The 24,819-nt window shown below is 40.4% G+C and overlaps 1 long non-coding RNA gene across 1 annotated transcript in view; it reads right to left on the reverse strand.

The window, feature by feature from the left end:
- Window positions 1-352: 352 nt before the first annotated feature.
- LOC139085151 (uncharacterized) overlaps window positions 353-24,819 on the reverse strand; it is a 126,696-nt gene continuing 102,229 nt past the window's right edge. Inside the window, exon 4 of the long non-coding RNA XR_011543222.1 lies at window positions 353-529. This is a non-coding gene — a long non-coding RNA (uncharacterized lncRNA). The remainder of the gene's footprint in view (window positions 530-24,819) is intronic.

Genomic DNA, 24,819 nt, shown 5'->3' on the forward strand with positions numbered 1-24,819 from the left:
TCTTTCAAAATTGGTTCTAGAGATCTGCTCTACGGCCTAGTGCCTATAGTCAACAATATTGTATTGTATACTTAAAAATTTGTTAAGAGGGTACATCTAACATCGAGTATTCTTACCACACATAAAAAGGGATGCGGGAAACTTCTGGAGGTGATGGATATGATGATGGTTTCATGAGTGTATGCTTATTTCCAAAGTCATCAAATTGTATACATTAAATATGCACAATGTTTTGTATATCAATTAAATTACATCAGAGGAGTAAAGATACCAAATTCCAGCCTGTTGCCACTGGCAAGACCTCTTGTCATTCTAGGTTGTTGTAATGGAATACTGGTCACTATAGCAATACTCCATCACTAGCCGAGCTCTTTATTGACAGCACTTACATTCTTTGAAGGAAAATGATCTCACTCTTTCATGGGCAATAGTAGCCGAAAGGATTCCAGACTGAGACTAGAGTTCAGTTTCACCACCATGTTGGGCTTCTGTTCCCTGGAGCACAGCACTGGGTCGAAGGCGGCTGAATCTGGAAGAGATTTTGACGTCACTCACGGTATGAGGCAACCACTCCACCCCCAAGGTGATTTGGATCCAGGCCATCAGCCTAAGTCTTCCATTCTGAAGGGGAATTTTATTTGGAGAATCTCATTGCCTTTTCCTGCAACCAAATCTTCAGCAGGTCCACCCAGCTTCACTCCAATAATTTTCTCTTAATTAGAATCTCAGGTAGAGAGGCCAGTTTGTTGTCCTTTCTCTTTTAAAAAGCCATGGGACCCTCGTGTAGATTTACTCACCTCCTCCTCTACAGTGGTCATCATACCATTGATCTGGAGAGCGGCACTCTTGATAAAGTTGTAAAAGTTTCTGCTATACGTTATCTCAATACAATGGCTGTGTTTCCCTCACTGTATATTTGCATTTAAGTGGCCCACTCAAATGAGCCTTCCCAAGAAAGTTACCTTCCTTCGATTAAGATCTTAAAACAAATAAAAACACACTTTCTATTTTAGTACAGCTCGATCAACATTTAAATGATATTTATGGAGCATTTGCTCAGTCTCAGACATTGAATACAATGTCCCAGTCTACACCGTTTTTTTTTTTCTTGAGGAAAATTAGCCCTGAGCTAACATCTGCTCCCAATTCTCCTCTTTTTACTGAGGAAGACTGGCTCTGAGCTAACATCCGTGCCCATCTTCCTCCACTTTACATGTGGGGTGCCTACTGCAGCATGGCTTGCCAAGTGGTGCCATGTCTGCACCCAGGATCTGAACCAGCAAACCCTGGGCCGCCGAAGTAGAATGTGCGCACATAACTGCTGCACCACTGGGCCAGCCCCTGGTCTATGCCTTTTTGAGCTCAGAGTTCAAAAAGTGGGTAAATAACAGTAGACCTCATTATAAGAAAACATAGTAAACACCATAAGAGAATAACATATGCAATGCCACAGGGGCACCCAAGAAAGAAATTAATTTTATATGGGGAAGGGAAGACAGGAGCAGTAGGCAGTGAAGAGGCAACACTTAAACCAAGAGTTGAAGATATTTGATCAAGCAGAGAAAGTAGGACAAATATTTGCAAAGGGACAAATATTTCCTGCCCACTTGTTAAAGGAGGCAGGAAGCTAAGTATACAAGTAAGCCATGGCAAAGTAGAGCAGAGTTTTTGCCAATACCGAATGTCTTAGTCAGTTTGGGCTGCTATTCAAAAAGTACCATAGACTGGGCTGCGTGGCTTAAACAACAGAAAGTTATTCCTCACAATTCTGATGGCTAGAGCTCCAAGATCAAGGTGCCAGCCAATTTGGTTCATGGTGAAGGCCCTCCTCCTGGTTTGTAGGCAGATGCCTTCTTGCTGTATGCTCACATGGTGAAGAAAGAGATTATCTCTCCTTCGTCTCTTCTTCCATGGACACTAATTCCATTTATTAGGGCTCCACTCCCATGACCTAATTACGTCCCATAGGCCCCATCTCCAAATACCATCTCATTTGGGGATTAGGCTTCAACATATGAATTTGAGGAGGACACAAACATTCAATCCATAGCATCAAATTATTGAGAGATCCAAAATTAAAGCTCAGTGCCTGCTTTGAAGGAAAACTCTAGAGAATACCCCAGCTTTCAGTTTGTAATCCCTGCAGGGCTACACCTAGAACTGGGGGCAAATACAAATTCAGTTATAGCCAAACAAAGATTGCAACCATGCCTTGAAAGAGCCCCATGATCAACTGGATTATGATGATTTGCCATTATCCTGGATGCCTATTAGAGAATAGGATGAACTCTTCCCAGAAGAAGAGAGCATAATTAAGGGCCTCTACAATTTTCCACATACATGCTATACATACACACACACAATTTCTTCAATATAAAAATAACAAACATGTATCGGCACAAAAATGGACACATAGATGAATGAAACAGAATTGAAAGCCCAGAAATAAAACCACATATCTGTGGACAGTTAATCTTTGACAAAGGAGACAAAAATGTACAATGGAGAAAGGAAAGTCTTTTCAATAAATGATGCTGGGAAAACTGGACAGCCACATGGAAAAGATTGAAAGTAGACCATTATCTTGTACCATACACAAAAATTACTCAAAGTGGATTAAAGATTTGAATGTAAGACATGAAACCATAAAACTCCTGGAATAAAATATAGGCAATACTCTCTTTGGCACTGGTCTTAGCAGCAAATTTTCGAATACCATGTCTACTCAGGCAAGGGAAACAAAAGAAAAAAATTAACTAATGAGTATACATCAGACTAAAAGCTTCTGAAATACAAATGAAACCAGGAACAAAACAAAAAGACAACCTATGAAATGGGAGAAAATATTTGCAAATCATATATCCAACAAGCGGTTAATTTCCAAAATATACAAAGAACTCATACAGCTTAACAACAAAAAAACAACCTGAACAAAAAATGGGCAGAGGATATGAACATTTTTACAAAGAAGATATACAGATGGCCAACAGACACATGAAAAGATGTTCAACATCACTACTTATTAGTGAATATATATATATATTATATATATATATACACACACACACACACAATGGAATACTACTCTGCCATAAAAAAGATAAAATTGTTTCATTTGCAACAACATAGATGGACCTTCAGGGTATGATGTTAAGCAAAATAAGCCAGATAGAGAAAGATAAATACTGCATGATTTCACTCATGTGTGGAAGATAAACAAACACCTGGATAAAGAGAACAGATTAGTGGTTACCAGAGGGGAAAGGGGCCGGGGATGCGCAAAAGGGGTAAAGGGGCACATAGGTATGGTGACAGAAAAAAGTTAAACTACGGGTGGTGAGCACGATGCAGTCTATACAGAAATGGACAAAAATAATGTATACCTGAAATTACACGATGTTATAAGCCATTATGATCTCAATAAAATAATTGAAAAAATTAACAAACATAAGAAAACCAAGATGGACATTAAAAAGATACAGAAATAGATCCATCAATGACCCGTATTCAGTTTCTAATGCTGCACAACAAACCATCACACACTCAGAGAGTTAAAACAACATCATTTACTGTCTCACAGTTTCTAAAGGTCAGAAGTCCATGCACAGTATAGCTGGACTCTCTGAACAGAGTCCACAAGGCTGAAATCAGCGAGGCTGCGCTCTTATCTGGAGTTTGGGATCCTCTTCCAAGTTCGATCAGTTGTTGGAAGAATTGACAGCCCCGTTTTCTTCTTGTTTGTTCAGCTCTTAGAAGCCACCCTCAAGTCCTCCCCATGTGACCCTCTGGCAAACTGGCAGCTTCCTTCTTCAAAGCCAGCCACCAGAGAGTTTCTCTTTAGTCTGCTGTGAAGAAGTCATCACAGAAATGACTATCTCATCATGTTTGTTACCCATCGTAACCTAAACAGGGAGTGTTATCCCATCACACTCACAGGTACCACCCACATTCAAGAGGGAGGGAATTATACATGCAATGTACACAGGTGAAAGGAGGGTGGAACTTGGGGCCCATCTTAAAATTCTGCCTGCCGCATGACCCAGATATTGTTTTTAACTATGATTGATGTGTAAAATAAAGTGGATGACAAAATGGACAATTTCACCAAAGAAATTAAACCAATAAAACATTCAAATAGAGACTTACAGCTAGGATATACAACTATGTACTGGGGCTTTGGTGAGATTAAAAAAAAGAAGAAAAAGGGAAAATTGGCAACAGATGTTAGCTCATGGCTAATCTTCCTCACCAAAAGAAAACAAAAAAAGCTGGGCAAAACACATTCAAATAGAAATATTAGAACTGAAAACTGCAATAGCTAAAATTAAGAAATCAATAGGTAGGCTTAGCAGCAAATTAGGTGCAGCAGAAGAATGGATTAATCAAATGGAAGCTAAATGAGTAGAAAATATATAGGCTGAAGCAAGGAGAGTAAAAAATATGACAAATACAGAAAGGGGTTAAGATTAGATAGAAAGATAGATATAGATCACATATATCTACATATATTAAATTCATTATATAAATGATATATATAAAGGATAAATTCATTATATAAATTCATTATATAAATGATGAATATATAAATTCATTATATAAATTATATAAATGGTATATATATATGAGTGATAAGGTATGAAGTTCTAATATATATGCAATTGAAGTCCCAGAAAAAGATGAAAGAATGACACAAAAAGAATATTGAAAGAGAAAAAATGGCTGACAATTTTCTAAAATAAAAAAAAAGATATTAAGCCACCCAAGAAGGATAAATGCAAAGGAAATCACACCTACGCATATCATAATCAAACAACTGAAAAGAAATCAAAAACAAAGAAAAAATGCATTAACTTCAAAGAAGAAAAAATAAGACTTAAGGCTGACTTCCCACCAGAAACAATAGAAGCCAAAGACAATGGAAGAACATCTGTAAAGGCTGGAAAACAGGTAATAAACACAAATGTAGAACTCTGTACTCAAAGAAAATAACCTTCAAAGTAAAGGTAATATAAAGACACTTCCAGACAAGAAAAAACTGAGATAATTCATTTCCAGTAGATCTGCATAAAAAGAAAAGAGAAATTTTCAGGTAGAAGGAAAATGATCCCAAATGGGAACACAGAAATTAAGGCAGAAATGAAGATTAACAGAAATGTTAAACATGTTGGTAAGACTAAATGAATATAAACTATACAAAAAAATTAAAATTTTAAGGGGTTTAAAATACGTGACAAATTATAATGAATATAAATTACATAAAAAAGAGAGTAATCAATAGAGAGTAAATTAATTTAAAGCATTCAAATCCCTAGAATTGTTTGGGAGGTGGTAAAACGTTAATTTATATAAAAATATCATATGATCCAGCTATTCCACATCTGGGTATGTACCCAAAGAACATGAAAACACTAATTCAAAAACGTGTGTACACCCCTATGTTCATCGCAGCATTACTCACAATAGCCAAGACTTGGAAGCAACCCATGTGCCTATCAAGGGACAAATGGATAAAGAAAATGTGGTATATATATATATATATATATATATATATATATATATATATATATATACAATGGAACGCTACTCAGCCATAAAAAAGACAAAATTATGCCATTTTCAACAATATGGATGGACTTTAAAAGTTTATTACACTAAGCAAAATAAGTCAGACAAAGACAAATACCATACCATTTCACTCAAATGTAGAAGATAAACAAACAAACACATAGATAAGGAGAACAGATCAGTGATTACCAGAGGGGAAGAGGCTGGGGGGAGAGTTAAAGGGGGAAAGGGACACATATATATGGTGATAGATAAAAACTAGACTATTGGTGGTGAGCACGATGCAGTCTATCCAGAAACTGAAATATAAGAATGTACACATGAAATTTATACAATGTTATAAACCAATACGACCTCAATAAAAGAGTTTTTTTAAATACTGATTTATGTTAAATTTAATAAATATAGGATCAATCTTGTAATCTCTAGGAAAGCTACTCGGAACGTAACAAAAAACGTTTAACTAAAAATCTAATAAAGAGAGGCAATGGGATTTAAAATTATTTATGTATTCTTAAATGAAGCTAGAAAGAAAAAATTAAACACAAAACAAGTGGATCAAATAAAAAATAAATAATAAGAAATTGTAAAAGTATAGTAATTACATTTAATGTTAATGGACTGAATTCTCTAATTGGAAGACACACACTGTCAGGCTAGAAAAAAACTGTATGCTGCTTACATGTAATACAGCTTAAATGTAAGGACACAGAAAGCTTGAAAGTCAAGGAATTTAAAAGGTAAACTATGCAAAATGGCACCAAGAGAACTCTAGTATAGCTATGCCAATATCATCGATATACTTGAGAAGGTGCGAAGGTGAGAAGGTGTTTTAGAGATAAAGAGATATATTTCCTGATATGAGGTCAACTCACCAAATGTAATAATTCTAAATTTACATGCACCCAATAGCATACATCAAATGTATAAAGTGAAACTTTAGAGGAAAAGGACAAACAGAAATATAATCATAATGGGAGATGAATGTGGCACAGAAGTCCTCACCAAACTGAGGCCAGTCTCTCTTCCCTGAATGTAACGCCCATGTTTCACTACACCCTGGTGGAATTGCAGGACTCATTGTTCCCCCATCCATATATTTTGGTTTTTAACATTTCTAGGCTTTCATACGCCGCTACTTCTTCTCCGCATGCTCTTCAAGTAGTCCTGAATATTCTTACCCTACATTGTCACCAAGGCTCAGCTCCGTTATCACCTCTTCCATGGAGCCTTCCCAGAGTCCCCTAACTGAGAATATATAATTTCTCCTAAATTCAAAATTAGTTCAAAGCTCTTGGCATTTTTTACCTTAAATTCTACTTATTTTTGAAGTCTCAATGTCTCCTTTTATTAAGGCAGAGCTTCCATATGCTTCAACTTTGTATGGATTATGCCTGACAGAACATGGTCCAAACCATAGTGGGAGGTCCATAGATACCTGTTAAATAAATGTATGATGAATTTTCCCATTCACTTTTCTCCCCAAAATGTCAGCCAACTCAAAAACATTAGAGAAAGAGAGAATTAGAAATCCGTTTTTGGAGAAAATGAGCCTCATTTCAGACAAGAATTCCTCAATCAGAACCATCTAGAACTTCTGCAGTTGACTGTCCTTCAAAAGGAGCTCTCTGGAAGCTGTGACAGATTCCATGGACACAGAAAATCCTGTCTTGCCAAAACCTGAGGTACTGGTCATCTTCTCAGCCTAAAGCAGCCATGATTGCTTAGAGCTGACAACTCTTACTGTGTTCTCTTGCATACAAACAGTTCACTAAAGCTACGCAGGGGCCGGCCCTGTGGCTGAGTGTTAAGTTCGCGCGCGCCGCTTCAGTGGTCCAGGGTTTCGGCTCAGGCCATGCTGAGGCGGCGTCCCACATAGCACAACCAGAGGCACTCACAACCAGAATATACAACTATGTACTGGGGGGCTTTGGAAAGAAGGAGGAGGAGGAGGAGGAGGAGGAGCAGGAGAAGAAAAAAAAAACAAGATTGGCAACAGTTGTTAGCTCAGGTGCCAATCTTTAAAAAAAAAAAAAAAAGGAAAGCTATACTATTTCTATTTCCTTCACCCCTAATTTTCTCTGTGTGAGTTAAACAGGGAGGACAGGTAAAAGTGGCTGAGGTATTAGAGTGACATGCTTTAGCAACCCAGTGCTTCCAAAAGAGTGGCTTGACTTTGACAAGATGCTTTAATGTCTTTAAGTCTCTGTGTCATCATTTATAAAGGGGAAATAATAACACCACTTATTTTGTAGGGTTGTTGTGAGAATTAGATGAGAGAATCCATGTGAGGCCACCCAGCAATGCCTGTGAAGAAAGGTAGGCTCTTTCACCACCTTCCCCTCCTCTTAGGAGGCCATTTCCCTTGTTGAGAAAACACTTCAGAAAACCCATCATCTCCCTGGGCAAGTAGAGAGATTCATCCCGGCTGCCTGGCATTTTCAGAAGCCTTGCAGCCATTCTGAAGATTCTGCGGGCAATGGATGAAACTAGATTTCCAATAAACTACTCCACACCAGGACATCCCCCAGCCGGAGAGGCCGACTTCAGTCCAAAATTGAGCTGAGTTTGCCATCTAGAGGATGTCCATGGACAGGCAGGCACCAGCACCTACTTTGGCGCTGAAACAGAGGTAAGGCCTCATTCTTTTGCTGACCAACAGTGGGGGAGGAGCTGCTATGAACCACACCCTGCAGGAACGGGGCACAAGGCAGCCCCCGCCCTCAGAAAGCTCACAGTCTAGTGGGGAGTTCACACTCTAGATCGATTTTAGTGTCCAAAGTGAGACCCAGTTTCTGGCAGGAGGAAGAGTCCTTCCTCTAACAGTACAGAGTAGATTTGCCCACTGATAAATCACACAGCCAGTAAGTAGAGGGACTGAGCTGAGTCTCACACTCAGGACTTGGGTTCCAATCTCCAGGACAATCAACGACAGTTGTGTTGGACATCAGAGTGCCCTACCCCCACATTTTACAGCCAAGGGGAAGTACGGTGGACTGGCCTGGGCCACACAGCCAGAAAGTAGCAGAGATGGATGTGAAGCCACTCTTGAAATGCCTGTGCTCCTTCTAGGACACCAAGAGATTGACCTAGTGTAGTGTAGACACAAGGGCTGTGTATGGAGTTTTCTGGCCTGTGTGTCGTTCAAGGGCAGGTATGCAGAAGCCAGTTGTTTTTATATCTTGTTGAGGCCCCCACTCACCAACAACTGAATAAATAGGGAACCTTGGCCTCTGGCCTAGATTCACATATCTCTTCTCACCCTGTAAATCCGGTCCATCTGGAGACAGCCTCTCTGACTTTCTTGGGTGTTCGTTCAGTTGCTGGGAATGTCTCTCCGTTTGGAATTGTGCTTATGGACCACAAATCCCTTAGCTTATGAAAGGTGGCAATGAGGCTAATACAATTAAGGACCTTTAAACTGGAAAAGAAATCTCTTTTCCAGAAGCAAGAATGTGCTCCAGGGTATTGAACATAGCACCAACATTATATCCTTTTCAGGCCTCTATCATAGCTCTTTAATGCATTTGTGGCCAGTTTTAGTTCATCCACATAGTCATTAAACTCACTCACTTCCACATCCCCTATGTGCTGAGTACTGTGCTAATTAGGCAAAGCACGGAGGATTCCGTGATGAACACGGCAGCCACCATCACTGCCTTCATGGAGCTTGAAAGTCATTATGGAGATAATTATGTCAAGTTATGATGAATGCACGAAAAGGAAAAAGACGGCTGCTCTGAGTAAATGCCAAGGATTCATTGACCACTGAATGAAACTGGATTTGTGACGAGATTTTCTGCCCACTCTCTATGTACCCATAGCATCCTATGCACACTTTTCTTAGAGCTCTGCTCAACATTTTTGTTGGTACTGTTTTTCATATTTTGTTTTGATTTTTGTTACAATTTATAATTGTCTGTTACATGCTCAAGACTCTCAGCTTCTTGAGGTCAGGGAAAAACTCTTATTTATCTCAGAATCCCTGGGTCTACTAAACAGTAACTGCTGGTTGACTTTTTTGAAAGGATCAAATTGAATCAGTCAATCAGTCTCAAATATTACAGATAAAACCACATCCATAAAGTTTTTAATTTGAAATGCATGAGACTCTAGACACAGTTATTGACAATTTATAAAAATTGTAGAATTGCCTGTTTCCCTCCAAGTATATCATTGCAAGTCGTTTATCATTTATTACACCAGCAATCTGTGAGGCATGGTGCTGGCTGCCAGCTAGAGCAGGAGACAAGCGTTTGCATAAAGAATCATAATATTCCAGGGGATGCTCAAAGAAGACCATGCCTAATAGTAGCAGGAATAATCAGAGTCACAAAAATAGGAATCATCAGGCTCATCTTTGCTGAAGGCCAAATTCACCTGAAATCCAACTATAATTATTGGAAATAGTGGAGCCCTCTGTCGTAGAAATGGGGGGAGGTGAGGGGTACATCAGAAGACTGTGTCACAAATGAACAGCCACTTGCCGGAGTACACTCAGTTTCTGTATACACAAATACGAAATCTTGAGAAACGATTTTTGCTACTCCCCAACCTGGTTTTTTTTTTTTTTTTCAAAGATTGGCACCTGAGCTAACATCTGTTGCCAATCTTCTTTTTCTTTTTCTTCTCCTCCCCAAACCCCCCTGGGATATAGTTGTATATTCTAGATCTAGCTCCTTCTAGTTCTGCTATGTGGGATGCTGCCTCAGTATAGCTTGATGAGCGGTGCCATGTCCGCGCCCAGGAGCCGAACTGACGAAACCCTGGGCAGCCGAAGCTGAGCATGCAAACTTAACCACTACGCCATGGCGCCGGCCCCATCCCAACTTGGTTTTCACTGTAGCTGGTTTTAGATAAACGGTCATGATATCCCCTGGTTGTGTCATGCCTTTCAATCCCATCCACCTGGAGCACCTTCGCTCACTCTCTAAGACTTGGGTCAAATCACACTTGGACCTGACAGCATTCCCCAATTCTTGAAAAGCTAGGCCCTGAGTGCATTGCACACACCTTTAGTCATAAGTTTTTAATAAGAAAGGCCAGTTAGTGCGAAAGAAGCTATGATTTCATGAGTCTCTATCTGCTACGTGCCCAGAACTGAGCTAGGCACTCATAGAATGATTTCATTTATTTAACAAAAAGCCACAACCTTGTGAATATTATTAACTCTATTTTATACATAATAAAAAGGCTGTTGAGACAGGCTGGGTCACTTCTCTGGGGGTGCCCAGATAATGCGCAATAGACCTAGGAACTTAATCCAGGTCCATCGCCCAAATCCCATTTTCTTACCCCTGTAAACCAATGTTTCTCAAAATGTTGCGTATGAGCTATAGGTATTGTTTGCAATATCTTTATTTTGTTTATTTTTATGTTTTATCTTCTATTAATGGCAAGTGATACTGGTTTTCAAGTTTTAGTAAGTATGTGAAGCTTCCTATTTAAAGAGAATTTTTTCCAATGAGAGCTTTAAAGAAATCTGTTATGTAAGTAACAGTACAGTTGGTGTGTGGATGGAGACAACACTGTGAATGTGATGCACAAGTGACTTATGTCTAGGAAACACTGCTTTGTCCTTTAAGTGCTTCCCTATTGCCTCCATGTCTGCCATTACTTCTTGATCTCTTTACCTTTAGACCAGAGTCTCTCAACTCTGAGTGCACGCTAGAAGTATCTAAGAACATTGATGTCCAAGCCCCATTCTAACCCAAGTAAGAATTTCTGGGAGTGAAGCCTAAACATTGATATTTTTTCAAATCTCCCCACATACTTCTTGTGGCAGTCAGGGTCAAGAACTTTGGGTACGACACACTGCCTGGCACATAATAGGAGATCAGTAATGATGGTTCAATGGAGAAATTACATCATCCTGGACTGCACCAAGCCCAAGCCCTGAAATGGGTCACTGGGGCCATATTTCTGATCATATCTTCTAGCATGTTCATTGAGCACATAATGTGATGCTGAACCAAAGGCCTCTTAATGGACAATCAGTCTGTTATGGAGTGAGACGCTATTATAACCAAACCAATATTAAATAATTCCCAATTCCTCATGCACATCAGTGCTTTGACTTTGCTTTTCTAGTTGCTGAAGGATTTGAGGCAACTTAACCCATCCAAGCAGAAGGCAGCCATGTTATAAAGGAGCAAGCTTTGGACCCAGAGGTGGTCCCAGTAGAGCCTTACCCTCATTGTGTGCTTTGTGTCCTTTAACTCCTCAGAGCTTCCTACCAATTACCCTAAGTGAAGCCGATAATGCCCAGCTCCCAGCTAAGGATCAGTGTGGTAGAGTGAAAAAAGGATGGATTTTAGAACAGACACACCCAAAATTAAATTACCTACCCACCACCTCAGACAAATCACTAAACCTCCATAAGCACTCACTTCCTCATGCTAAAATGAAAATGATCATATTTACCTTGTAGGATTGTTAAGGATTGGATACACTCTATGAGACGCTCTCCAAGAGCGTCTGGCACATGGTGGATACTCCATAGAGATGGATATATAACTTTTCTATGGTTGGAAGAAGGAATGAATGAGGATATATATAAGGCGATATAGGATTATGACAAATATCAGTGGTATACATTTCCCTCTTTATAAGAGAACACAGCATTTTTCTCATCCTTGGAGAGTCCCATTTACTTTTGTGCCTTCTCCAAAGAAAGATTGACTCAACAAGAAGATTCTTCAAGGCTTAGAAAAGCATGTCGCTTTACCGAGTGAATATATAGCTTTATGGAACAAGCAGCCTTTTATAATAATTCTATCATTATTTTACATTAGTTGGAAAAGATATAAATGCTGAAAATTTAAATGATATTTATAAGATATTAACACTGAAAAGAGACTTGGTTTTGTTTGTGTTTGAAGAACAAAGCCTGAGAAAGAGCTATGTTGTGGGATGAAATCTTGGCCTGAAAATATGCCCCAAAGGACTAACTAAAATGGTTCCTTGGACCCTTATTACATTGATAACTCAAAGCTTCTCTAATAGAGAAGCATCACTTTCAAATCCTTCAAATAGCCAGAGTTAAACCTCAAGACTATTTTCTCATTATCTGCATAAAAGGAAATTCTCCCTCCTACTTATTGAGCAAATACTTATTGAGTTCCTGCTGGATGCAGTGCACCATTTCAATTCACAATATTTTTTAATACTCACCATATGGAAGTAACTATCCTAAGTATCTTCTCTTCTAATCCTCTTACTTTAACCTTGTGGCAATCTATTTAAATCAAGTTACAACATCATCATCATCATCACCACCACCACCACCATCGTAACTACCAGTCATTAAGAACTTACTAGGTAAACTCTGCTAAGTTCTTTAGAGACATTATCTCAATCCAATCCTCCCATTAACCTTAACAAATACGCACTCTTGATATCCAATTTATGGAGGAAGAAGCCAAAGCTTAGAGAAAAGGAATTTGTTCAAGGTCACATAGCAAGTAAGTGACGGAGATAGGACTGAAAACCATGTCTAGTTTTGCCCAAAATCAAAGACTGTGCCTGGTTCAAGAGAACTTAGAGACCACAGCAGTCAATGCTGAGACAAAATCAGTCATAGCACACATAGTGGCAGAGCAATGACAACCAAGGATTTACTGAGTGATTTTATTTGGACATTCATCTCATTGTTTTGGTCTATTTCAACGTAGACAGATGTTTCCACAAAGGTCCTTTCCTTTTCCTACCTCAAATATCACAATTTGTAGGGATTACCATTGGAAGGATCCTTAAAGATCATCTAATCTGTTCCTTCTTCATGCCAAGCGGAGGAAGGTGAGGTCCAGAGAGGAGAACTGGTTTGCTTAAGATCACACAGCAAGTCATCAGTACCACTGTGACCAGAGCTCTGGTTCCTGACTCCCATTCTAGCACTCTTTCTAAGATGTCTCATTCTGCATAAATAACACTATTTCTGTCCTATACCTGATGCATACAGTCAGCTAAGCTGCTCTGGTTTTAATAAATAATGTAAAATAAAACATTAAAAAATTATGTGATTGGCCCTGGATGAACTCACATGGAGAAAGAAGAGGAGGGGAAAAGACAATTCTGGCCAAGGAAACATCTACAACAAAGACAGAGTCATGAAAGAAATCCAGCTTAGTGTGTTCAAAAAAGGGACTCCATCTGGTATACCTTGAACAGACACGGCAAGGGAATTATAAAGACGGAATAAATTATTCCTTCCCTCAAACTCCTTCGAGGACATTGAAAATACAGTGGTGACCATGACATAATATAATCTTCAGGGAACTTGTACTTTAGTTGCTTAAATCAAAAAGGAAACAGGTAATCACGATATTGTATGATAAATGCTATGATAGGAGTAAGAACAAGGTAGTGAAAAGCATAGAGGAGAAGCTCATAATCCAGACCTACGAAGATTTCTTGGAAGAAGTGGCAGCTAAGCAGGGTCCTGAAGGATGAATAAAGCTAGTGGAAGATAAGTCAATAGAACCATTCAAGACAGAATAAGAATCAAATTAAAGGCACAGCAATTAAAGAGAATATGGCTTGTCTTGCGTACAGTCCAGAGTTCAATATGGTAGATCCTAAAGAATGAAGAGGTGATGGTGAAAAGTGATGCTGGGGTACAAGACGTAGACCAGGTTGTGCTGGACACTATAGGTTGTGCTTGTTACTTGGGGCATTATCTTATCTTAAAGGAAAAAGGGACCATTGAGAATGTTTAAGCAACTGAATGACATGATAAAATGCATGCTTTAGATAGATCAATATGATTGCTGACTGATGGATGGAAAGGAAAAGGGCAAGCCTAGAAGCAGGGAGACTACTCAGCTAGCTATGGCAATGCTCTAGAAGAGGAAGGACAAGGGCATGAACTATGAGTCTGGGAGAAGTGGATGCAGTCAAACAATATGAAAAAAGTGGAATCAGCATGAATTAGGAATTGGTTAGATATCAAGAGGGAGGAACCAAAAATAACTCTCAACTTTCCAACTGGAGCCATTGGTGGCATAATGGAGTGTGCACCAAAATAAGAACTTCTCAGTGCACAATATGTGTCTCTGAGAGTGTAAGAGCCTGGAGTTCAGAATGGTGTCTTTTTTGACATTATTTGAATGATTTCTAAAAGGATAATAATGTTTTTGACAATTCCACTGCACATGATATCTGAGCCTAACCAAAGGACTCAATTGAATAGCTAAAATAGACAATTACACTAGTCATTTTAGAGGGTGAGGGGAATGGGTCTTGCCAAGTTTGTAGCTTGTCACATGATTTCACTTCCAAGACCTAAATATAAATCAAGACATACCAGATTCAAATGCTGTTTGATCTTGACCAAAAATGTGAAGAGGAGAGAGAGTGGGAAAGTAAAGCATTGGCAGTATTTCAGCAGGAATCATTAGATATCTTGGACACCTTACACAAAACACAATCCTGATGAATGAATCATGAATTAATAAACCCTAAGAGCAAGGACATCCCCTGCCACAATGTCAAATCAGTTTAAACTTCATGCAGAACGTGTCTGGCTACAAGAGTTCTGGCTTTTGCCAAACCCCCTAGAATGTGTTGGAGCCATTTTACAGACCTCTGCATTCCTATAGGTCTTCCCACCCTAAGCTCTGTCCCCTCTAATGTCGTGTTTCTCTGGGGATGATAGGTCTTGGGGCCTTGGGTTCAATTCACTGTGTGCCAGAACTTGGAGACATTTTAAACAAGTTCAAATCCATGTTTTGTTTTCAATTAAAGGCTTTGTGAGGCAAAGGAATACCAGCTCAGCCACCAAAAATTTGGGTCAGGGGCAGTTTCTTCAGCCTTCCTGACAGGCCGAGTGTGTTGTGGTGAGCCTGGCTCCTGTCAAAAGCAAAGAGAGAGACAGCAAGGGACATCGGGAAAATTAGGTTTGGCATCAAAGTAAGCCACTGAATATTCAAATACGTGGTGTGTGAACTGTGGTTTGAACATCACAGTCTGGGATGCAATGGGAATTCTGGGTAGGATTTAGGTAATTGTGAGAAATGATTGAAAAGATCAATCTCAGAGCAAAAATGAATAATGGGAGAAATATTGATAGAGAGAGAGTAGGAATAAGTAAAGAATACACAACTCCTTTGTAGACTTTTACGTTATTTTTGAAAAATCCACTGAATATTGGCTTGCTCACCAAAATCATTCACTCATTGAATATTCACCAAGCCTGAATTTTGTGTGTGTTTGGAACTACTATGGAGGCTATAAAAGACTTTGATGTAAAGAGGAGATTGGGCAGAGAGTCCACCAAAAGCTCTAATACTAGTGAAAAGTCTTAAATTTCCTAAAAATATTTATTTCCAAGGTCATTATTGGGTAAGGAGCATCAGATTTGGGAGGTTCAGCACATCTGACTTCAATCTTGGCATTGCTATTTACATGATGTGTGACCTTGGATATTATTTTAAAGGCTGACATGCAGTGACTGGCACATTGTAGATGTTTAGTAGATATTTGATGAATGAATGATTGAGTGCTTCCTATGGGCCACACAATGTGTGCTCAGGGTATTTGCATTCCCTCATGAATTAGAAACATCCTATGAGGTAGGTACTGCTATAGTCACTCAATATTTTATAAATAAGAAAACAGAGTTACAGAGTTTACATAGCTTGCACAGAGTCACACAGCTAGTGAGTAGAAAGCCAGAATTCAAACCCAATCTGTCCAATTCCAGAAACAAAATCTCAAATCTCTGCCGTAGAATAAACTATTCTTATATGGAATAGAGATAGTCCTAGGAGGAAATCAGAGGAAAACTTTCTGATTGGATGGAAGAAAATGAAGAGGATGTCAAGTGGAAGAATGTGAAGCCTTCCAGATTGGAGTGAAACAGAGGAGGGGGCTCTGGCCAGAGTGCGAGGTGGAGCCTGCTCAGGAAGCAGTGAGTTCTCCTTGAGGCAAGCAAGGATGATGCACTGGCATTAGTGAGTTGGGTCAGAGAGCCTCAGTTACCAATTGCCATGGTGGTTGATGTCTGCTTACCAAGAGAACAGTGATAACCACATGAAGGCTATTGAAGCTACAGGAGGAATGTGCTGTCTTTCTGGGGTGGGTAGCCACAATATGGAGGAATGAGAGTTGGCCCAGAATAGTGTACTAATACAGGGCTCAGCAAACTATGACCAGTGGGCAAAATCTGGCTCACTACCTCTTTTTGCAAATAAAGTTTTATTGAAACACAGCAGTAGTCACTCATTTACATATTGTCTATGCCACTTTCATACTACAAAAGCAGAGTTAAGGGGAAGTGATGGAAGCCCTGTGGCCTGAGAAGCCTAAAATATTTACTACCTGTCCCTTTACAGAAGACCTATGCCAAGCCCTGTGGTAAGATTATGTGATATAACAAATATGGACACGTCTAGCCATTGTCTGGTATATGGTAAACAGGTGGAAAATTCTGTTTTACCTGAATCACCATCAAGCCTATCAGCCTCTACCCAACAAGACTGATTCACACAAAGTAGCCAAACATGAGGACCCTCAAAGGTGACTTTATGGTCATAAGAAATGAGGTCATTAGTGCTCAGCAGGACTATGAGCCAGGGACTAAACAAGGAGTTTTCAGACCCGTTATCACATTGAGTCTTCCCCACAATTGGGAAAGCAGACCTTAGTGCCCCCATTTTACAGAAGTTCTAGCAAGCAGTAGAGGCAGAGTTTGAGCCCAGCTCTATCTACACTCTATCATAATACAAGTTCCCTCAAGCCTGAGATCAAAGAACTAAAAGGCTTACAGATCCAGGCAATACTTTCATCTCTTCTTCTAGTTGAAGGTCAAAACCTTGCAGGGAAAGGAGCATTTGGGGAGTGTGGACCTGCTATCAAAATGATACTGGAAATGGGGATTTGAAGTGTGGATCGCAGCTACCACCTCAGAACAATGGGTGCCTGGAAGGGGAGGTCGCCATCTCATCAACACCGGAACAACAGCTTCATGGGCAACAGGAATGACTGATGAAGAACACTTCAAACCAAAATTTCAAAGGAAGAGAGTAAAGCGATCTGATACAACTGAAAACTGAATCTCATGAAAGAGTTGTGAAGGACACCGGAAAAAGAAACAAAGGGATTGGGGTCATCAGCTTTACCTAGAGGAAATAAGAAGGAAAACACTACTGACAATCCTGAGACCTCCAGATGTCCCTATACAAACCAATACACTGGTTGGAAGTGTAGAACTAAATTAAATCCAACAGTTTGTGTGAGGTGTCCTACTATAATATGAGATGTGGGCAGAGGAAGAAACCGTGATACAGATATTGTCATAGGTAGGAGCAGTGACTCTGAGTCAGACTTGCATTCACATCTTATCTACTATTCCTAGCTGGGTAATTCAGGCAAGTTACTTAACCTCTCCGAGCTTCAGCTGCCTCAACTGTCTAAGAAGGTTCATAATAGTGTCTCATTGGGTCATATTAGACATACTGTATTACCATCAAGAACATTACAAAGTGTTACAGAAACAGGTCAAAGACAGCTCGTGGGAGGAGATGATGTTTTAGCTGTGACTTGAGGGAGGGTAGAAGTTCATGAGGTGAACACTCTCCAGGGTGGGTGGAGTATAGTGATGGTGGAAGGGGCTAGAGATGAGGGTGAGAAGGTGGGCTGCTTTCTTTGCCTCCAGTATTGGCCTACCCCATTCATTCTCTATTCTAACCCTAAGCACAAACCCAGCACTGCCACTACCTCTGCTTAAAACCTATTACTGATTCCATTTGGATTCAGGGTGACATTCAAACACTTTAGCATGCAGCATACAATTAATGTATGCATTCGATGTGTGCTTATTTAGCACCTCGTATATGTCAGGAACTGTTCTCCTGAGGAATAATACGTGGGCCTTGACTATGAGAAGTTCACAGACCAGTGGGAAGAAAGACGAATGTCAGAGAGGTTCAGTGCAACATAATCAGAGTTATGACAAGTTTATGCTCAGAACACTATGGTGAAGAAAAAGGACTCACACCTCCTTTACACTGGCAGTGTCAGGAAAAACTTTACAGTGGAGAGAAGGCTGACTGAGTTTTGGCAACTAAGTAGGAGAATAGAAAAAAATCCAGAAGACAGGGAACGGCCCACAAAAAAGCACGGAGGGAAACGAGCTGACACTTCGGTGGTATCCCTAAGAGTCCAGTGTCGCTGGAGCTTAGAGAGGTGCAAGTGTGAGGCTACAGGAGATGAGGGGGACAGAGTAGGCAGAGACTAGACCAGCCATTTTGGACGCCATGCTAAGGAGCTTTCACTTTATCTTGTGAACCCGGGAAACCACAGAAAGGTCATGGTCAGCACTGCAGAAGATAGTCTGGACAGGGGCCAGAAGAGAGGGAGAGAAATCATTGAAGGGCTCCTGCAATAATCTAGGCTATACAGGAGGAATGAATGAACAAACAGATAAATGAATGATCATATAGATGAATGGCTCTGATATCTTCTGCTGGAGTTTCAACCCACATGAGAAAGGGCAGCGGCTTTCATATCCTTTTCAACTGTCATCCCCTCCCCCACCCCCAGCATTCATGAATGGTTTCTCTCTTGCACGCATGTGTATCTCTTCCTCAAATACTGAGATCTCAGAGCTGCAGCCTTAGCATCTTGTACTGTGCTGGTTATATTTAAACAATTAGTTCTGTGAGGCAAAGGCTCAAACCAATTAAATCAGAATCCCCAGGGGTCCCAGGTAGAGAATAGAAATAAACAGTCTAGGTGTAGTTTGGACCAAAATAGTCATCAATTAGAGCTATTCTGAGATGGCTCTGATCGTAGAAGAGTGAAAATGAGGATGCTGAGAACAGGCAACGGCCTGAAGCATGAGCATGAATGATTTGCCTCTTGAAAGGATAACACTGCTGTCAGATACACCACAGCAATGCAGAGGACAGGGTCAGTCTTTTTTGATTCATTGATTACTAGTATTAATACACTAGTTATGTGCATGCCATGCAGTGGATACTAGACACAAAGAGGAGTAAAATGCAATCCATACTCTCAAGAAGCTCCCAGCTTAGCGGGAAGTATGAGAGAAGCCAGTTAAACACACTGCATTGTAATAACTGCTAAAACATACGAAAAATAAGGGAAGAAGTACTTCATTCCACGTAAGTAAAGAAAGGCTTGCCATAGGAAGGAATAGTCAAGCAGAAGCTGGAAGGATGAACAAGACTTTGTAAAACAGAAGAAACAGCTCACACAAAAGCACAGAGGTGTGAAAGTGAGGTAAGGCTTGGAAAACTTGAGAAAGAACTCAGCCAAATCGGAACACTTAAAGCTGAGAGCCTTGTTCAAGATCCCTTTGTCTCTCCCCGTTGCACCCAGGGCAAAGGCCTCAAAAGTCAGCTCTCTACTCTTGACATCAGAAAGACTGAGGGACAAACACTGTCTTCAGGCAGAAGAAAGCTACCAGTGGGGTCACAGTTAATCAGTATATCAGAAACCCTACCATCCAGCTATTGTTAAGAATGAAAGCAATTAGATATGGTCTGTCTATAGGGAACTTCCCGAAATACATGTCTGAGATTATGAACTTGGTCAGTTGCATGATAAACTACAAGGAAAGTTGAATTCCTTTCCCAAGCCCACCACTGACTTAGCTTCATGAACTCAAGAAGGTAAGAAACACCCTGAGCCTCAGTTTCCTGATCCATAAAAGGGGATGAGTATACGTGCAATAACTCCCACTCCGTTGGGTTATTGCAAGAGTTAAATATGACACATGTGAGAGGATCCAGCACAGAGCCTGATACTCAGCAGACAGGGAACAAATGTGAGTTCCCTACACTCCCACATCCCCCTGAGTCCTGGATTAAGTTCAATGCACACATCTCACACACAACAGATGCTCATACATTTTTGGTTTAAATACCTATCAACCTCCACATAGCCCACTGGGTCTACTAAAACATGACAGAAGAAGGAGAATAATAGCATTTCCTACATGCCAAATACTTTGCCTATATTTTCTCATTTAATTTTCACATCAACTCCATGAGGTAGCTGGAGGTTATGCATCCCCATTTTACAGTGGAGAAGTTCTGAGGCTCAGAGAGCTGAAGTGATGTCTGAGGTCACACGGCTGGTTAAGTGGCAGAGTCAGCAACTGATTCCAGATCTAAACCAGTGCTGTGTCCGCTCAGACGCTCCAAAGAAGGCCACTCCAGAAATGAGACTGAGGTGACCTCAGGCATCTTTGCTCAGCAAACCAGACCTGGATGAAGTGCAACAGCTTTCACACGAAGCCCAGGAGTGGACTTGTCTCCAACGCTCCTCAGCTACATCTGCCAGTGTCTCCTGAGCATCAGAGGCTATATCTACGTGACTCACTTTGATCATGGTGGTATTTCTGGAACTTTGTTATTAATGATAAACTACAAGAATAATTGTCATGATGTGGAAACAGAATTTATAGGAAAGAGACCAGGATGATAATTGGTGGGCTTCCTTAACTCCTAAGTCAATAAGAAAAAAAGATAGTGAACTAAATGAGTGATATTTGGGACAATTAAAAGTGAGCAAAATGTCCTGTTGTTCAGTATCAGTCATTTTTTTTTTTTGGCCACTTTTGGGAGGTTTTGTGCCTTTTTTTAAACTTCCAGATTTCATACTTTCTGTTCAGCTTTTGCAACTTCCCAAGAGCATGGTTAAAGAAAAAAATAGAACCTCAGCCCTTCTGTATCACTTTCAAGAAGGTACCTTCTTGCAGAAGGAAATTTGGGCCATAAAAAGCCCTTGCAGGCTTGCTTCAGCTCTTCCCTTTCCTTCAAGATCATTCTTTTTTTTTTTGTCTCTTATTTTTTCTGGTGGGTGGGTAGTCTTCGGATGATTGGTGTTGCATATCTTCGGGAAAAATTCATGCCAGACTAGTCACATTGTAACGGCTGCTATCATCAGCTTGCAATGGTTTCCAAGTTACTCCCCAGCAAAGAAATCACACTCACACAGGCACACGGGTCTCCTCTAATTTTGACATTGGAAATATCTATTTGAAAGTTTTTAAATTAAAAAAGAACACAAATAATCACAAAACAGCACTATATCATCACAAATCTAAAATAGAATCCAGACCATGCAACACACAATGCTCTTCAGCTCCCTGCTTTCCACCTCTCAGACACACAGAAATAAACTCCAGCTGTCTGCATGACACACTCTTCACAGTGGTCTATCTACTGGAAACATCTGGCAGCTTTGGTCACTCTATGTGCACCTCCCAAGCAGAAGGACTGTCATGTACCCTTTAACTGAAAAAAAAAAAAAGAAGTAGAAGAAAGTGTGCCCTCTCTCAGCTTTGCCACTGACTAGCTCAGAGACTTTGTAAATCTACCACACTATTTCTTTAGTTGTCATTTCAAAACATTTCTAACATGCATTATTCCACATTGCCCTATCTTTTTGAACAAAGGATGCTAAATATTGCCTTTTCTGGAAAATGAAAAGTCATCCTTTCATTCAATTCAACAAACATTTTTGAAGGCTGACAGTGCCAAGCACTAGGGGTGCAGAAGCAAAAGACATTGCCCCTTATTGTATAGTTTTGTGACACCTTCTAAGACGACGCTTCCTAATCAATGTGCTGGGGCACACAGGACAGCTGTGCCAAGCTGTAAACCCCCTTAATTCTCTGGGAGGCTGAACAGGGTTGAGCTGGCTGGAACCCAAGGATGGTCACCTTCTCAGGAAGCAACCTCCTTTATTTATCCCCGTGTGCTGAACAAGTGTCATCTTCCTGGGAGCACTGTCCTGTGAAAAAGGTAAGGAAGAACTTGACCACGGTCATGGACACGCCTGGGGTTATTTGTTCCAACCCCGAATAACCCAACTTCTATGCTTTTGAAATCATATATCTACTTTTTATAGTTTCTTTTTCAGTTTCCTTCCAGTTAATTGCCACATCTTGCTATCTTAAGTGGCAAGATGTCCTTTCTTGGTGGCTGTTTCTGGTCTTCTTTTAGCAAGAAAATAAAAGCAATTAAGCAAAATATCACATTACATTTAACAAATGCTTCCTGAGTACCTACAATATGTCAGACACTCTAGGCTCTTACAGAGGAAGAGAAAGCATAGATGGAGAAGGTACATAGTTTCATTCTTCAGTGGGGTCACCACCTAAAATTTTAAATAAAATAAAGATCCCTAGGCCCCCAAATCCTAGAGCTTTTATCTGGCACTATTGCAAAGTGCTTCACGGGTTTTAAAACAAAGCCCAAAGAGAAGCTGCCAAAATTTGAGCTGAAGAGTGAGCTTCATTTGTGCACACATCAGCAGACTGCAGGAGCAGAAAGCACGCAAACGCTGAAACAGAACTGAATTCACAATCTTGGCTCCATCCAATCCTAGTCGAAGACTTGGTATTTCAGCTTGCTTAATCTCTCAGTCTCAAGTTCCTGTCTTAGAAAGTGTGGGAAATAATATCTACCTTCAGGGTTATTGTAAAACTTAGAGATAATATATACAGCTTAGTGCCTCACTCCAAGTTGGTATATTCGATAGATGGTAGGTTGTTTGTTTTTTTTTTTAAGTTCTACACCCTGTAGTATTTGGAAATTGACCTCTCAATGATAAGAAAAGAATATTTCCGAAGTACATAGATTTAAATACCATTTACAGAAATATTTGGAAAGTGTGGGGGATCTTGTCAAGTATATTTCCATTAACCAACAACTCCTTGTTTCTGAGATGTTTTTAAAACTGCTTTACTTTGCTTACTGCCTCAGTGAACATATATGCACCTTGTTTTGTTATGCGAGCATTGAAATCGCTGTTTTGAACATCAGTGCCTTCTGTGATGCTTTGTGCACAGTACGTCTTTAAAGTTTGTTAAGAGAGTAAAGAAAGGATCGAACACAGTTTTCAACACAGGTGTGGGAGCTGGTGCTAAGTCGGCTCTGGCCAGCTTCCCTTTTTGGTCACATCCTCGAGGTAACCCTGTTCACTTGTGAACAGCCCCTGGCTCCTAAAAGGGGAATCATGTGGCAGTGTGATATGGACAAAGACGTGTTTCCCACCCTGGCTATGACATGAGACAACATGACCTACCCTCTTAAATTTTTGATATTTCATCTATAAATGAGGATAAGAATAAAGTTACTGTGAGAATTCAGTGAAGAAATGTCTACAACATGCCTAGCCCTGCATCTGGCTTGTAGTTGGTATTCAACTGGTGTCAGCTTCCTGACCCACCCTTTTTGTGATCATCTTACCGCAATAATTTAACCTCTCTGAAACTGAGTTTCCCCATCAATACAGTAGGGTTGGGAATCCCTACCTTGGAGGATTGGTGAGGGCTTAACAAGATAGTGTTTGGAAAGTGTCTAGCGTAGGGTCTGTAGCATGTACCTAAATATTGCTCCTTTGCCTTCACCCTACAGAACTATTTTTATACATTCTGATTCATTGGGAATTCTAATCGCTGAGGAGTGTGTGTGTGTGAATTTCATTTTCCAAAAAGCTACTGTATATTTAAAAACCATAAGAAAAGCCCATTGTAATCTAAATGCCCCCAGGAACTAGTTCCCATGTCAGAAGGTTTGGGGCCCACATGGCCTTGCTAATTTTGAGTGGCTGGATGTCCAGGCCCAAGCTGAGAATCTGCAGAATGCTAAGCAGGCAGTCACCCACTGGGAAAGAGACGGCACGACCCTGAGTCATGTGGGAGATGTGCAAATCCTGACCAGCAGAAACAGCAGCATCAGATAATGCCCAAAGGCTTGCTGTACAAAGGAGTTCATTATCATTCATGGGAATGAAGTGGGAAAAGCGCTGTCATCTCTTCCTGCGGTTTACTGAGTTTTCATTGACAAAAAAATAAGAACACCTTTGTTTGCTAACACACTGCCCTTTGCCAACGAGCTATGGCCCAGGCGTGTGAAGTTGCACTTCATGTTTCAATGGAGAAAATCTCCCCCAATGAGAGAAAAGGTTACTTCTCCCATCATATTCCCCTGACCACTACTTCTGCCAGATCCTGTCATGTGCTAGAGACAGAAGACAAAGCAAAAACGGAGAAGCCAGCAGAAAACCACTTCTCACTCTTGCTGAGGTTTGAATCCCAAAGCTAAACCAAAATCCAGTGGTGCTGTCAGTTTCTGTCATCAAGCCCCTGAGTTGGTGTGGGAAGTCTTCCTACACACAGTCGTAAAGCAGCCCGTTGGAGGTGGCGGTGGTGTTTCAGCAGCATTATCTTGAAGCCTATTCTGTAAACACTTTCTTCGGGCAACAAGAGAAAAAATA

The sequence above is a fragment of the Equus przewalskii genome, chromosome 8 (assembly GCF_037783145.1).
Source record: "Equus przewalskii isolate Varuska chromosome 8, EquPr2, whole genome shotgun sequence".
Lineage (NCBI taxonomy): Eukaryota > Metazoa > Chordata > Mammalia > Perissodactyla > Equidae > Equus > Equus przewalskii.